The 15,884-nt window shown below is 41.3% G+C and overlaps 1 long non-coding RNA gene across 1 annotated transcript in view; it reads left to right on the top strand.

The window, feature by feature from the left end:
• Positions 1–1,397: 1,397 nt before the first annotated feature.
• LOC125484026 overlaps positions 1,398–15,884 on the top strand; it is a 74,795-nt gene continuing 60,308 nt past the window's right edge. The window contains exons 1-2 of the long non-coding RNA XR_007262895.1: positions 1,398–1,557; positions 6,088–6,125. This is a non-coding gene — a long non-coding RNA (uncharacterized LOC125484026). The remainder of the gene's footprint in view (positions 1,558–6,087; positions 6,126–15,884) is intronic.

The following is a 15,884-nucleotide window of genomic DNA, read 5'->3' as shown; positions in this document are numbered from 1 at the left end:
ATAATTGTAGAATAGGACAGCGCAGAAATAGGCCATTCAGTCCATTGGATCTGCACTGGCTCTTTTGAAGGGTAATCCAGTTACTCCCAATTGTGTCGCTTTTTCTCCATTTGGTTACAATTCTTTCGCTACTTTAGGTATTTAACCAATTCCCTTTGGAAAATCACAAGTACATTTGATTCCACCATACGCATTCCACATACCTGTGAGTGAAAATTGTTGGAAAATGATTTTCAGAAGCAAAGGGGGAAGAAATAGTTTGCAAAATGTCTACATGGGGACGTATACACAATTTTCCCATCATGCTGTGTGCTTCCTCCTGTCTTTCAAATCTCAGTGGTGAGGTGCTATTTCATGCTTAGAAACATCTCATGTTTCATCATCAAAGAGCAAATGAAAGATTTTGAAATGGGCCTTAAGATTTCAAATAATTTGGAATCTTTAAGGCAGGTTAAAGTAATGGGCCACTGCATTGGTGTTTAGAATGCTACATTCCTTTCTGCTTCTGTGTAATTTAAAATTGGGCAAATAAATGTGATTTGTTGTTTTAACCTGAAAAATCAATTTGACAATGAGAGAAATAAAGCCCTAAATTTCATATTGAGCCTTTCACGATCTTTTTCCAATGTGATCAACTGTCAGTATAGCCTTTGAGTGGAGTCATGAAGGAAGCAATTTTGTACACAGCAAGCTCCCACAAACATCAGTGTAATAATAGCCAGATAATCTGTTTTATTGATGGTGATTGTGGAATAAATATTGGCTAAAACACTGGGGAGGACTTTATGGTTCTTTAAAGTAGCCCTATGGGATTGTTCATATTCAGCTCCCAGGTCAGAAAGAGATCTTGTTAAACATGTTTTTCATTCATTGCAGGAGCTCAGGCCTATGTAACATAGGAGTTAAGAGCTAGATTAAACCTTTCAGCCTTTCGAGCCTGCGCTGCCATTCAATAAAATCATGGCTGGCCTGGTTATGACCCAAGTTCCACTTTCCTTTCTAACTCCCACAAACCTCAAATCCCTTGTCAACCAAAAAACTAACTTGCATTGTGAAAGAATTCAAGTATGGTCAAAATAATTGTTTATAAGTCCCTTTGGAGCATGAGATCACCAGAGCATACCAATGAACACACCTTAGGGTGAACACAAGAGGAACTGAATGGTATCTGGTTGATTCTAGCTACAACACAGTAAAACACTGACATTTTTATCAATTAAAAATGAGTTGATGGGAAATGGGAGTTTTGCAACACATGACAGCATGGCAGGACCTCCATCTGAGAATAGATTTTTCTCAATAAACAAATTTCAGGCCAAAATACAGAACTTTGAACTCTTAAGAAACAGCATCTGTAACAGCTCCAAAGCTATCTCGCCCTCTTAGTCAATATTATAATGATGCTTTACACTTGGGTGTATAAGGAGCTCAAGAAAGAATTTCTGTGGACATGAAAACACTTCCTTTAATCCTCAGCAAACAATTCAAAATATCTCCTCCAACACTGGAATCTGCATGAAAACGAACATGAACCTCAAGAGAAAGAGAAAATGCAATGTAAGGTGTTAATAAATTAATTTTCTTCCTTATACTTTGTAAGTCAGTGCAAGTGCAGTCTTACTGGGTGTAGAAAGTAAATAGAATACCAGTTTGACTAGTCATTAATATTGAATGCAAATGTTTTACTTTATCAGATCTATCTCTGAAAAAAAGCATGTCTTTCAAACCAGCACATTTACGTTTAAACCGCAACTGATATATTTCTACTTAAAGTCAACAAATCCAGCTATCAGATTGAAAGGAACAATTTTATCCTGAGTCACACTTTACACAATTCTTGATTCTACCTTTGCAAGAAAAAATAACAGACAGACTCTGGTTGAACTATTTACATTACTCAATATTTATCATTGCTGATGCTTGTTTCAACTATTTTAAAATAAAAATAAAAGGGATTGGTTAGAACAAGTTACCATCATTAATTTTCCTCCAGAGAGTGGCTGCCTTCTGCTTGCAGCAAAGAAAATTATCACGCATTTAAAATGTTTTAAATCTACTTTTTGTTAATCACTTTCGGCGCTTCCCAGTTACCAAATACACAGGAACATACTTGATTAATGGAACATGCTTTCCCAATGGGTCAATTGGTCTACGCACCACATCATTCTATTCGTGGTTTATGCTGTATTTATTGAACAGAGTTTGCAACAGTTGAAAACTACTGTAGACTACAGTATTTCCAGATTAATGAGGGCAAAAGTCATCTAGGGACATAAGATCATAAGACTTAGCAGCAAAACTAGACTATTTGGTTCATCAAGCCAGATCTACTATTCAATAAGTTCAGGACTCCTCTGATTATGAGCTTAACTAAACTTTCCTGTATGTGCACCATAACCCTTGACTTTCTTGTCAATCAAAAATTAAGACCCAAAGGTGAAACGGGAAATGTTAAGACTTAAAGGTGGCGAAACTAATCCTTAAAGGGAGGTAAACTGAGAAAGGTGAGAATTTTTCATTTTACAGACTCCTGGGGGAATCTAGTTTAAGCACATCATACCAATAATGACGAGATGTTAATATAACTTGTGAAGGTAGTGGTTGGTTGTACCAGTTATGTTGGTTTATGAACAGCAGCTACCATGATATTAGGGATTATGATACAGTGTGCGCAACTAGTTGGCAAATATCTGGGACGTTTTAGCTGCCTTCGTGCATATACTCACCATTCCAGTTCAGGTAAATCAGAATGTTAAATCAAATTAGGACAGAAACAATTCTTTGTTGCATGAATTAACACTGATTACACTCTGGGCACTGCTATTATTAGCCAAATGAAAGGAGAATACCGCAGATGCTGGAAATCTGAAGTAAAAACAGAGAGTGCTGGAGAAACTCAGCAGGTCTGGCAGCATCTGTGGAGACAGGGAAACAGTTAACAGTTCGAACCAGATCTCTGGGGACTCGTACTGAAGAAGAGTTCTGAAGAAGAGTCATATTGGACTTGAAATGTTAACTCTGTCTGCCTCTCTCTCTCTCCAGATGTTACCAGACCTGCTGAGTTTTTCCAGCATTCTCTGCGTTTGACTTTTCTTTACCTTGTTCCCAGCCTCTACACTATCTGAGATCTTCCCTTTTGTGTTTCCTCTCATTCTCCCCTTTGCTAGCGTAAAACCAATCACCTTCTTACTTTCTGTTCTGAGGAAGGGACACTCAACCTGAAACGTTAACTCTGATTTCTCTCCACAGCAAGTCTTGCTGAGCTTTTCCAACAATTTCTGATTTTATACCATTTTACTTCCCTTCAGTTCCAAAAAAGATTCCCATTTGGCTCATAGGAAACTGGAGCAGATGTAGAGCATTCAGTTAATCAAATCTCTTCCACTGTTCTATAAGATTGTGGTTGATTTGTTTGTGCTCCAAATCCCACATTCCCAACTATATCCGACAACCTTCCTTGCCAAACAAGAAGTTAGCTGCTGCTGCCTTAAACAATACTCAATGCTCGACTTCTGAGGCAGAGTTCCAAAGTTGCGCAAAGTTGCCCAGAGAGAAAAATATTCGCTTCATCACTGTCCTAAAAGGCGTACTCAAAATGTTAACGCTTTTTCTCTCTTCACAAATGCTATTGAGAATTTCCAACACTTTCTGTTTTTTATATGCATCTCTTGGTGTGTTTTGTTTTTATCATTTTTGCTGCTTTTACACACCCCTCTAATATTAAACAGCAATCATTCTGCATTGGGCACTGTAACTTTTATGCTATTTGTCATGTTCATTGTTCCTTTGGGATTCAGAGGGTTGATCTGTTTCTGTCTCAGTCTCCCTCCATGTATGGTTATCCACGGAGATGCAATCACAATGTGTCCAAGCTGACCACAGCTTGTTGTTCTGAAGAGTTGACACTGTACGTTGTACACAGAAGCAATTACACTAATTCCCTGGAGACCATCACGTTGAGTTCATCTGCAATGACTCAGAGTTCGTACTGACACAATGTGAAGTCAACAGGGAGGCTAAGTTCAAATGGTCTTTCCACAGAATGGGGCAAACATTTCAAAACAAAAAAGAAACATCAGGGTCAATGAGGGAAAGAAAATATTTGGTAAAATTCCTCCCTAAACCCTTTGGAACATCAAACCCGTCCACGTGTCATTTATGAAGATACGATATGCCTTTTATATGATATGATCACTGCCCCAGTCAGAACTAGCCCAATTCCTTCCTAAAGCGAGTGTTGACTATGGTAATTAGCCTGATTCTGGAGTCACATGTACACCAGACCAGGTAAGAATGGAAGATTTACTTCCCTGTATGATATAGGAACATAGAAACAGGAGTAGGCAATTCCGCCCCTCAAGTTTGTTCTACCATTCAATGAGATCATGGCTGACCTGTGGCCTAACTCTAAGTAGCTGCCTTTGGCCCAAATCCCTTAGTTTAGCAAAGCAGGTTTATCTCTACAACAATTGATGATGGCCAACGTTAAGTTAGTTTTTTATTCCAGATTTTAATTATCTGTCATGGTGGGATATGAGCCCACAACCCCAGCCTCGGTTCAGGATTACTAACCTAGTGTCATGACCACTTTTCCATCAGTTCACTTGTAACTCAGCCTAATCTCTCTGCCATGTGCCCAAACAGTGCAGGCCTCAGTTAAGGTCATTGAGTTTAGGAATGTCCAATCAAATCCTACTGACCCTGCATCTATCTGAACAGAAATCAGGGATTGAATCTGAGCAAACATGGTTCAGCACCACATGACCAGGCCCTCAATGATCGTCTGGTCTTGCTTGGCATGACCGGCTGCTTGATTCACCAACTAATTGTAGAAGGTTAGTCCAACAGAAAGTGATTGCCACATGCCTGGCATCTTTTGCCTCAGTCCTCTCACACCCCCATGGTTAAAGTCACATGGTGCTGGTCATGTGAGTCTGATTTTTGGGCAATCAATGGAAATGAACCCTTTTGGCAGCAAAGGTGAGCAAGATGGCTTCCGTTCCATCTTGTCTTTGTACCATTGCATACTCACCAAATCTGGCATGTGTGCATCTTCTTCTTCAGCTACAGGCAGCTCTAGACTCAAGGGCCTGAAGCGAGCGAGAGCATTGGGAGGATTTCCAGACAGGAAACTCGGATGGAGGGATTGTATATCTTGGGAAGGGCATTTAGGGATTTGGCCATTGAATGTCAGGAAGGGGTGGGAGAAGGCATTCTGCTCCTCTTGGCCTACAAGCAGTGCTGTAAGGTCAATTATCTCATGGATATCAGAAGTAGGTGAATTGGGGTTGGACTTAATATTTAAATTCTTTCACTTTTGTCCTACTCCCAACCAGCATATATTGAAGTTTAAAATTCTTCTCTTGAATATGAAGCATGGCATGAGGCCATTCAGTCCATCAAGCTCGTGTGATAGTCCTATGCAATTAGTCCCACATTGCCTGCTCTTTCCCCATAGGCCTCAAACATGTTTCCCTCTTCAAGTATTTTATCCAATTCTTTTTAGAAAATCCTAAATGGCTTCATTATCTATCCATTTATAAACTCTACAAACCCCAGAAGTTAAGAAGATAATAATGAGTTGGGATCCAGAAAAATTAGTCAGGGCTAACAGAGCTGTCAATACTCGGGAAATATGAAGAAAGACATTTATGATCATCTCTAGCAGTATGGGCAGTAAGCCTATTTAAATTTATGAGCGATAATTTTATGAGCTGGCAGACCTAATGAGAGCTATGGAAATTTTTACACTTCTTGGAAAACTTGAAATAGAGATGAATGGTTTTGGCACTTAATGGATAGCAAGTCTTGGAGAACCAACGTTTGCTTACTAAGTGTATTGATCCATCAAAATTCCCCAGAGGAAATACACAGCATTCTGGATACTGACTTCACAAGATCCAGATCAACAGATTCACAAACTCAAATGGAATCAAGGCATCTGGAAATTTACTGGGAACATGGAGGTGAGATTCAGAATCAACCACAATTTTACTGAAAGGCGGGCTAGGATTGAGGAGCGAAATGACTTAACCCTCTTGTTCTTTTACTTACTAAATTTTAAAATGGTATTTGTCTTTTCTCTAGGGTGGAGGAATTTCAAGACTAGGTGGCACATTTTTAAGGTGAGAGGAGAAAGATTAAAAAAAGACATGAGGGGCAAATTTTTTACACAGAGGGTGGTATGCATGTGGAATGAACATCCTGAGGGAGTGGTGAATGTGGGCACAATAACAACATTTAAAAGACATTTGGATGAGTGCGTGAATAGGAAAGGTTTGGAGGGATATGGGTCAACAGCAGGCAGGTGGGACCAGTTTAGTTTGGGATTATGTTTGGCATGGACTGGTTGGACCGAAGGGTCTGTTTCCATGTGAATGACTCTATGACTGATTCTGGCACCTGATGAGTGACCCGAGCAAACTGGAAAGCAGCCAAAACTTCCAGCAACATGTTCAAATGTAGTTAATGCTAACACTACCAGTTGGTCAAAACCTGAAGCTGTGCTCTCACTTTTAACACCACTGCTGAACACCAAATAAAAAACATTTTTAGCTTCATTTTAATATGTGTCAGCTTGCTTTAGACTGTGTTTTGCTGTTGAAAATTGGAGGAAAAGATAGCTTCTACAATGTGGCACCAATGATGCACCAGGAGTCCTTCATCCTCTTGGGATCCTTTTGCCATCCAGCTGACCTGCAACTTTATTCAATTTATTTACCTTGTTTCCTTAAGTCTTTATGCCTAATGAAAAAATTACCATTGGAGAGTTTGGACTAGTGGGAGAAGCTGAAAAGGCTGGGGCTATTTTCCCTGGAGCATTGGAGGCTGAGGGGTGACCTTATAGAGGTTTATAAAACCACAAAGGGCATGATGAATAGCCAAAATCTTTTCCCAAGGGTAGGGGAGTCCAAAACTAGAGAACATAGGTTTATGGCGAGAGGGGAAAGATTTTAAAGGAATCTAAGGGGCAACCTTTTCATGCAGAGGGTGATGCGTGTATGGAATGAGCTGCCAGAGGAAGTGGTGGAGGCTGGTACAATTACAACATTTAAAAGGCATTTGGATGGGTAGATGAATAGAAAGGGTTTAGAGGGATATGGGTGAAATGCTGGCAAAAAGGACTAGATTAATTTAGGTTATCAGGTCTGCATGGACAAGTTGGACCAAGGGGTCTATTTCTATGCTGTACATCTCTATGACTCTAATGCTAACAAATCTGTGCTTAAATTTGAGAAACCAACTCTTTTGAAAAGGCAAGCTATCGTGTTGCGAGGAAGTTGTAAATCATTTCCTTTTAAGTTATTCTGGTGTTTGACCTATAAAGAGTTAAGGAGAAAGTAATGTGCAAAAATCTAAGAATGTGCTCAGACCTTACTGCAGACAAACAGAGTGACATAGTTAACATTGGGCTGGATGATTTTAGAATGCACATTTTACTGCTTAAATCCTCTTTCTTTCAAAGGAACCTTTTTTTTTCTCTCTCTCCAAATCCAATTTTGCATTCAAAGGACTTTGCAAGGAGGTAATGGAAACCCAGTTGCCATAAATCATTGAGATCAGTTTCTGTGACTATTTCACAGAACTCTGCAATATTGCCATTAAACTCTGCTGCCTCTCTGCTCAGAAATAGGTCAATGGCTGGGAACCTCTTGTCTTATTGCTTAGACTGTTCACTCTATTTTTTTTGCAAGCGCTTTGGGGAAAAGAAAGATCTGAGCTCTGAAGCCTGCAAAGTAGAAAAATATGTTACATTGGAAGAAGGTTATAAGCAACAGGATAAGTCCAATTTTCTTCTGGCCTGATTGCATTGTAACATGCCTGGCAGCATTCCAATGCTACAATTCAGAAGGAGTGTCTTTATTGAATTCCATGCAGAGATATCATAACCTCAGAAAGGCTACCTTTAGCCAGAGGGTTGCACATGAAGGCATCCAACTGTGACTTTTGAATTGCAAGGGGATGACAATTTCCATTTGACAACATGGGATCTGAGGACCTTGTTCAAGCAGGCAAATAGCTCACATAATCCACTACCTCCCCACCCTCCTTTGCCGTGAGAGTCTTTAGTCGCTGAGCAAGATATGGACCCCAGACTGCAGAGAGTTAGAAACTCCCCCACCCCACTTTCAAACAGGCTCATTACACAAGTGTGGGGCACAAATGCGTGATATTGGGGTCCCTTAAAAAATCAATTTCACTACTATTTACTGTGCAGCATGCAATTTCATTTAATAGCTATTTAAAATAGTAATTAGCTTTCCAAAATTCTAGCAGGGGAAAACAAAAGGAAAGAGTTTCACAGACGTTGTGATGCACCAAATATTTATCATCTGGCTCCAAATGTACCAGATTATCAGTGTGTTGTTTTCAAAAATAAGAAGGTTTTGTTGTTAGAAAGAACAGTAAACTAACCCTCAGGTATTAGCGGGCAAGGGGGCAATGGCCATCTGACATCATAAGAGCTGTCCCATAACCATTGGTCAAGAAAGATGACTGATATAGCATTGATGGCTCACCCTCAAACATAAGGAATATTAACAGGCACAGGAGGGGAGGAAGGGACAAGAAGACCCAGGAAGATGAGCCGCACCATCTGCTTGGAGATTGACCAAGAGCACCCTTACATCAGCCAAGGGAAGAGCAAAGTCTAAAACAGAAATTGCTGGGAAAACTCAACCAGTCTGGCAGCATCTGTGGAGAGAAAGCAGAGTTAAAGTATCGGGTCCAGTGCCCCTTCATCAGAATGCTCTGAAGAAGGGTCACTGGCCCTGAAACATTAACCCTGCTTTCTCTTTACAGATGCTGCCAGACCTGCTGAGTTTTCCCAGCAATTTCTGTTTTCATTTCTGATTTCCAGCATATGCAGTTCTTTGTTTTTTTTTTAGAACAGACTGTTGGTACAGAGATCACTGCAAAAGGTTGTAGGACCACTGGGATGTGGGAGCACACTGCTTCTATACCTCTATTCTGCAGAATAGCTCCAGGATTAGCAAAGTGTTCTCATCTGTACCTTTTCCTTTCTTTGCAATAATGCATCATATCTAACCTGCTGCCTCCCAATAAACTACCAGAAAATTGCAATAAATCATTGGCTGCCTATGTTTGTGAATACAAACCTCTCAAACCAATATTGAGTTCTCTCCTGCAGCAGGGTCATGTGATTAGTCCTTCATGGTGACCCCAGCCAGTACAAGAATTGACCCCATGCTGGTGATGTTATTCTACGTTGAAAACCAGCCAACTGAGTTAACCGACCCCCAACTCAGTGTGTTACATAGAAACTTAGTAAATTTTGCTGTGATTATCTTTGAGCATGAGGAGTTGAAATGCAGCTTGAGTGTAGGGTCTAGGCCCGAAACGTCAGCCTTTCTGCTCCTATGATGCTGCTTGACCTGCTGTGTTCGTCCAGCCCTGCGCCTTGTTGTCTCTTGAGTGTACATGATCTTTTTTTCCGACAATCCACACTCAGGAATCGTCAGCTGCGTAATCCCTTAAATGGCATCCAAATGACAATATCTCAGCCTCAGCAGGGCTTCTGCATATACACCACTCCTAATCTAATCTAGGACCTGTGGATCATTTTCTAAATGAGCTGATCGAGATAAAAGCACATGCTGACCATCACAATAGCACTCTGGTGAGAACCATTCCAGTTCCTCAGCACTGAACTATAGCAGCAGTGAAATATCAGGGATAGATGCTGGAAGTAATAGCCACTTTTACATCGGTCGCCCCAGCTAAGTGTTGTGACAATGCTGTAACATTAAGAGGTTATCTTGTCCTGGTTTTGTTTTAAAGAGAGGTTGTAAGGCAGAGGTACCAACCTAGCTAGTTAAGACCGCTTGAGTAAACAGCTTGGGAGGCCTTGCATTTTTTTAAACAGCCTGAATGGGTGTGGCCAGTTTTCACAGATTAGGATTTCTGGGTTTTGGTTTTATCATCAGAAGCTATTAAGGCCTCAACAGAATTGGAAGCTTCAGTGAATGCCTCCTGGTTTCTACTCTTACTGAATTTTCTCTTGATGTTTTTTCCTCCTGGATTGGAGAACTGCATTTGAGAATCTGTGTCTGAATTTTCCTTTTCGCCAAGGGGTGTGCTTGTGGGATGTTACTATAGTGGAACAGTTAATTAGTAATAGTTACTGTATTTATTATTCTGTTATATTTTCCAATAGAGTTAAGTTACTCCAAATTCCTCTTTCTTTGGTTGTATTTTAACTGCAATGTTTAAATAAATTGTGTTTTGCTTAACGTCGAGGAGTTTGACCAGTGATATTGCACTTGGAACTGACACCTTACAGATTTGCCTTTAAAATAAGAAAATGTTAGGATCTAGGCTACATTCTTAAGATATTTTGAGGGGGTCTGGTCTGGTCCATAACAGTGCTCTCTTGCCAAAGATCACATGGTAAGCTCCTTGTCTATCTGTCAATTCATTAAGGAAGAGGGAAGCGAGTCCTATTGAAAGAGTTGGCTTGGGTCACGCAGTTATGCTGGAGGTATAGACTACAGACCCAACATCCAAGGGGGACTATTAAAGTTATAAAAGACTCGATAGATTAGAAGTAGAGAAGATGATTCCAGTTGACCTTGAATGGAAAACAGTCACAAATCAATCCATTAAGTAAGACACGAGAAACATCTTTGCTCAGAAAGTGTGAGAATGTGGAACTTGGACTAGTAATGGAGAATAGTCGTGATGCATTCAAGGGCTAAGTAGAAAATAGGTGCAAGAGTGGGCCATTCGGCCCTTCGAGCCTGCACCACCATTCAAATAACCATGGCTGATCACGCAATTTCAGTACCCGACTTCCACTTTCTCTCCGTACCCCTTGAACCCTTTAGCCCGAGGGATCACATCCAGCTCCATCTTGAATATATCTAATGAACTGGCCCCAACAACTTCCTGTGGGAGAGAATTCCACAGGTTCACAACTCTCTGAGCGAAGAAATTCTTCCTCATCTCAGTCCTGAATGGCTTGCCCCTTATTTTTAGACTGTGACCCCTGGTTCTAGACTCTTCGGTTGTTGGAAACATCCTCTCTGTTGTCTAGTCCTGTTAGAATTTTATAGGTTTCTGCACACGTACCACTATCTCACTATGGCATTTTATGCTACCTCATGACAATATATAGCAGGGCGAAAACAGCAGCAGTTTCATTAAACCAGCAAAAGAGACAGACTGGGTCTAATAAAGTGCCAGGTAAGTTCAGTAGAAAATTCCTGACCTGGCAGTGGGTTGCTGTGAGGGAGGAGAAATGAAGTTAAACTGTATTCGTTGTCCAGCCCAGAAAGTTTTCCTGTGTTACTTGACACCTAAAAGCAGAAGGATATCACTGGACAGGGAAAGATAAAAATCGACTGTAAAACATTCCCAGACTGACAGAACCGAGCAGCCAGATACAATAATGGAACCATTCAATTAGGCTGATGGCACCTCAGGAGTGACATCAGCTGTTGAATCAAATTATTTAAACATTATTGATAGCCTTCTTGCCTGTAATTGCTGGAGAACAACGCAGTTAAAGGGGAATTAATATTTGTAAGCTGGCTGTGTTGAAGAAATCCATGACATTCCATAAATGACAAAATGCCTATTTAGTTGAAATTAATAAAATATAGCTGTTCAGAGAATTTGGTTTTGTCACGGATAAAGAAAAATACCAGCTATAAAAAATTTTTAAAACCTTCCAAATAATGGATTGACCACTTAACTAGAATGAGTATCAGTGGGCTGGAAAATCTGTCTGTGACACACAGACACACACGCAGGCATGCACACAGACACACAGACACACACACACACACACACACACACACGCACACACACAAACACATAGGCACACACATAGAATCACACACACAGACACATACACACATACACAGAATCTCACACACACACGTGCACATGCACATACACACAGAATCTCACATACACACACACACACACAAACGCACACAGAATCTCACACACTGACATACAGACACAGCATCTCTCACACACACACAGAATCTCTCACATACGCACAGAATCTCACACACCAACACACACACACACACACACACAGAATCTCACACACCAACACACACACACACAGAATCTCACACACCAACACTTGCGCGCGCGCGCACACACACACACACACAGAGTCACTCACACACCCTCAACCACACACACATACACACACACACAGAGTCACTCACACACCCTCAACCACCCACACACACACACACACACACACACACACACGTACTCATGGTTTAGGCAGAAACTGACTCTAAATCTCAGCTTACAAAATTTGAAAATGTACGGAGCACACTTGGCCATTGTGCTGGTGCTGGAAATATTGGCCAGGATAGCTGCCAGGCCCTTCACCGGAATGACACTGGAGTTCTTTTTACATCCTCCTGAGAGAGAAGATGGGCCTCACTTTAACATCTCACTCAGAATCAATGCCTCCCAGCATGCAGCACTCCCTCAGTACCGTTCTGGGAGCATCAGCTGAGGCTTCTGTGCAACAGACTCAGGAGAGGGATTTGAACTCACAACAATCTTGAACGTAGATGTTAAAAGCAGGACTATGCCATTCAGCCCACTCTAACTTGCTCTGCCATTCAGTAAACCTACGGCTGAAATGATTGTGCTCTAAACTTCACATTGCTATTGATTCTCCCAACAACAATGACTCCCCATCCTGTAAGAGGGGACCACAGTTGGCATTCATAAGCCCACGTTCAGAAAGTTTTGGTGGAGCATTGCCAAGACATTTCTGGTGGAGAGCATAAGTCTGAAATATGTAAAGGAAGATAGGACTTCTTGACTGAGAGAGTGACCTTTTGGTTAGTCAGTCTGCGGTCAATAGCAGAAAAAATCTAGCTCATATTCAACTATCAGAAGAGCCCATAATGAATCTAACAGAGAGGTCACGCAAGTTAAATAGAGCAATGAAGCAGAAATGTTACCAGGGAATAAGAATTAAGCACACATGTAGCTAGAGTTTCTAATATACATTGTTTTCACAAAGTCATTAATGATTTAACTTTGATGTTAAGATTACAAGTGGGAGACTGTTTTCCCTAGTTGGGCAGTCTAGAACTAAAAGCACAGTCTCAGGGTATTTTGGACTGAAACGAGGAAAGGTCTTTTCACTTAAATCTTAAAGGAGTAAACTGTGGAATTCTCTACCACAGAAGCCAAGTCACTGAATGCATCCGAGGAAGAGATGGATACATTTTTTGATTTTAAAGGCATCAAGGATTTTTCGGATAAAGCAGGAATGTAGCATTGAATTAGAGGATCAGCCATGATCTTATCGAACGGCAGTACAAGCTTAAAGGGACGAATGGCCTGCTCCCAGCTTCTCTGTCAAAGTTCTAGGCTGCATACCAAGCTGGAAATTACCAGTTGCAAAAGACAGATGTGCACAAAAGTACTCATTGAGTCATACGGTCATAGAGATATACAGCACAGAAACAGACTCTTCAGTCCAACTTGTCCATGCCGACCAGATATCCTAAATAAATCTAGTCCCATTTGCCAGCATTTGGTCCATATCCCTCTAAACCTTTCCTATTCATATACCCATCCAGATGCCTTTTAAATGTTATAATTGTACCAGCCTCCACCACTTCCTCTGGCAGCTCATTCCATACATTCAACTCCCTCTGTGTGAAAAAGTTGTCCCTTAGGTCCCTTTTAAATCTTTCCCCTCTCACACACCCTGGGGAAAAGACCTTGGCTATTTCACCCCATCCATGCCCCTCATGTTTTTATAAACCTCTATAAAGGTCACCCCTCAGCCTCCGACGCTCCAGGGAAAACAGCGCCAGCCTATTCAGCCTCTCCCTACAGCTCAAACCCTCCAACCGTGGCAACGTCCTTGTAAATCTTTCAAGTTACTTGTTCCCTTCAAGTTTCAACTGGACCCTTTCAAGTTTGACAACATCCTTCCGAAGGCAGGGAGACCAGAATTGCACGCAGTATTCCAGAAGTGGCCTCGCCAAAGTCCTGTACAGCTGTAACATGACCTCCCAACTCCTGTACTCAATGCTCTGACTAATAAAGGCAAGCGTACCAAATGCCTTCTTCATTATCCTATCCTACTCACTGTCTGTAAAAACTTTTGGAATGTCCTGTAGACATATGAGGCAACTTTAAAATGCAAACTTTAAGCATAGTGAGGTATGCATCTTTATAGCACCTTTCATAGCTGTTTACAGGGCCTGAGTAATTTTGAAGTGTCGTCACTGTTGTAATGTAGGAGATTCAGCAACCAATTTACGCACAGCAAATTCCCAGAAGCTGCAACATGATAGTGACCAGATAAGTGTGTTTTGCAATGTTTGTTGATGACTCCCTCATTAGAGAGAGAGACAGATAGCTGGTTGTAGGTTAACCTGAGGGTCACCATGCCTCAGGCAAGGGGAAAGTTTGAGAAGGAGGCCTCTTAAGGGTAACATTAGCTGGTGCAGGTATTGTACCTTTGCTGTTGATGTCATTTCTCATTGTAAACCAGCCATCCAGCAGACAGAGTTAACTGACCCCCTGTTTGCTAATGAAAAATCAGAACACTGGGGAGAATAGCTCTGCTCAGCTTTGGAGTAGTGAGTATTCGAGTCTCTGAATGACCAGGTAGACCCGTTGCTTTAACAGGTCATGTGCAATAACAACATCTTCAACAACATAGCGCTTTATCAGTAGTGTAGTGGGAATGTAAGACCTGACTCCTATCCTCAAGATTTGGAATGAAACTCGATCCTATTGGCACAGGAAGGATTTTTAAAATTATTATTCATTCATGGGATGAGGGCGTTGCTGGCCATTTATTGCCCATCCCTAATTGCCCAGAGTGCAGTTAGGAGTCAACCACATCGCTATGGGTTTGGAGTCACATGTAGGCCAGACCAGGTAAGGGATGGAAGTTTCCTTCCCTAAAGGGGATTAGCGAACCAGATGGGAATTCCCCTAACAATCAACAATGGATTCATGGTCATCATTAGACTCTTAATTCCAGACCTTTATTGAATTCAAATTCCACCATCTACTGTGGCAGGATTCGAACCCAGGTCCCCTGAACATTACCTGGGTCTGTGGATTAACAGTCCAGTAATAATACCACTAGGTCATCGCCTCCCCATTTGTTATGACCAGAGCCACATTCATACTGCTGCAGGGCTATAGAGACAAGAAGGTAGTAAGGAATCAGTCAGAAATTAAAGGTTTCTACAAACTAATAAGTGCAAGTCAAAGTAGACCATTGTTATTGCAACTCCCATTAAGCCATTGCTGGGATCCCAGGGTGTTAATGATGATTGGCTGCATTGTGATCTTAGTGCTACTGTGGCCTTTGAATAGGATTCTGAATCATCAGCCTGTGCGTGTTTCCTTCCCTACCACAGTATGTGATTCACCATTCACCATGCACCATGTTACTGACATAGCAAGGCGAGGATATTGCTACATTTCTCTCATACCACATGCAACAAGGATTGGTGCAAAATGATGTGGGGTCTTATTTGAAGCCTAGACCCAGGTAGTGTTCACTGGGAGACTGCAAGACACACGTCTGACCTCAATGATTGTAGCTGCAGACTGAATAACAAGTCATGGGACTAATGCATCATTTCTTGTTGGTGAAGGAAAGGATTGACAATGATTTAAGACATACCCTGTTAAAGGTGCATTTCCTTCCTATCACAACAGAGGACTTTCGGCCTCTCAACCTGCTCCACCACTTAACTAAATCTGAAGACGGGTCACTGAACCAGAAACATTGACTCTGCTTTCCATCTCCACAGATGCTGCCAGACCTGCTGAGTTTCTCCAGCAATTTCTGTTTTTGTTTCTGATTTCCAGCCTTCTTGTTTTTGTTTAATGGCTGG

This window comes from Rhincodon typus, chromosome 9, assembly GCF_021869965.1.
Source record: "Rhincodon typus isolate 14 chromosome 9, sRhiTyp1.1, whole genome shotgun sequence".
NCBI classification, from domain to species: Eukaryota; Metazoa; Chordata; class Chondrichthyes; order Orectolobiformes; family Rhincodontidae; genus Rhincodon; species Rhincodon typus.
Note: the sequence above shows the minus strand (reverse complement) of the source record. Positions and strands in the feature narration are given on the sequence as shown.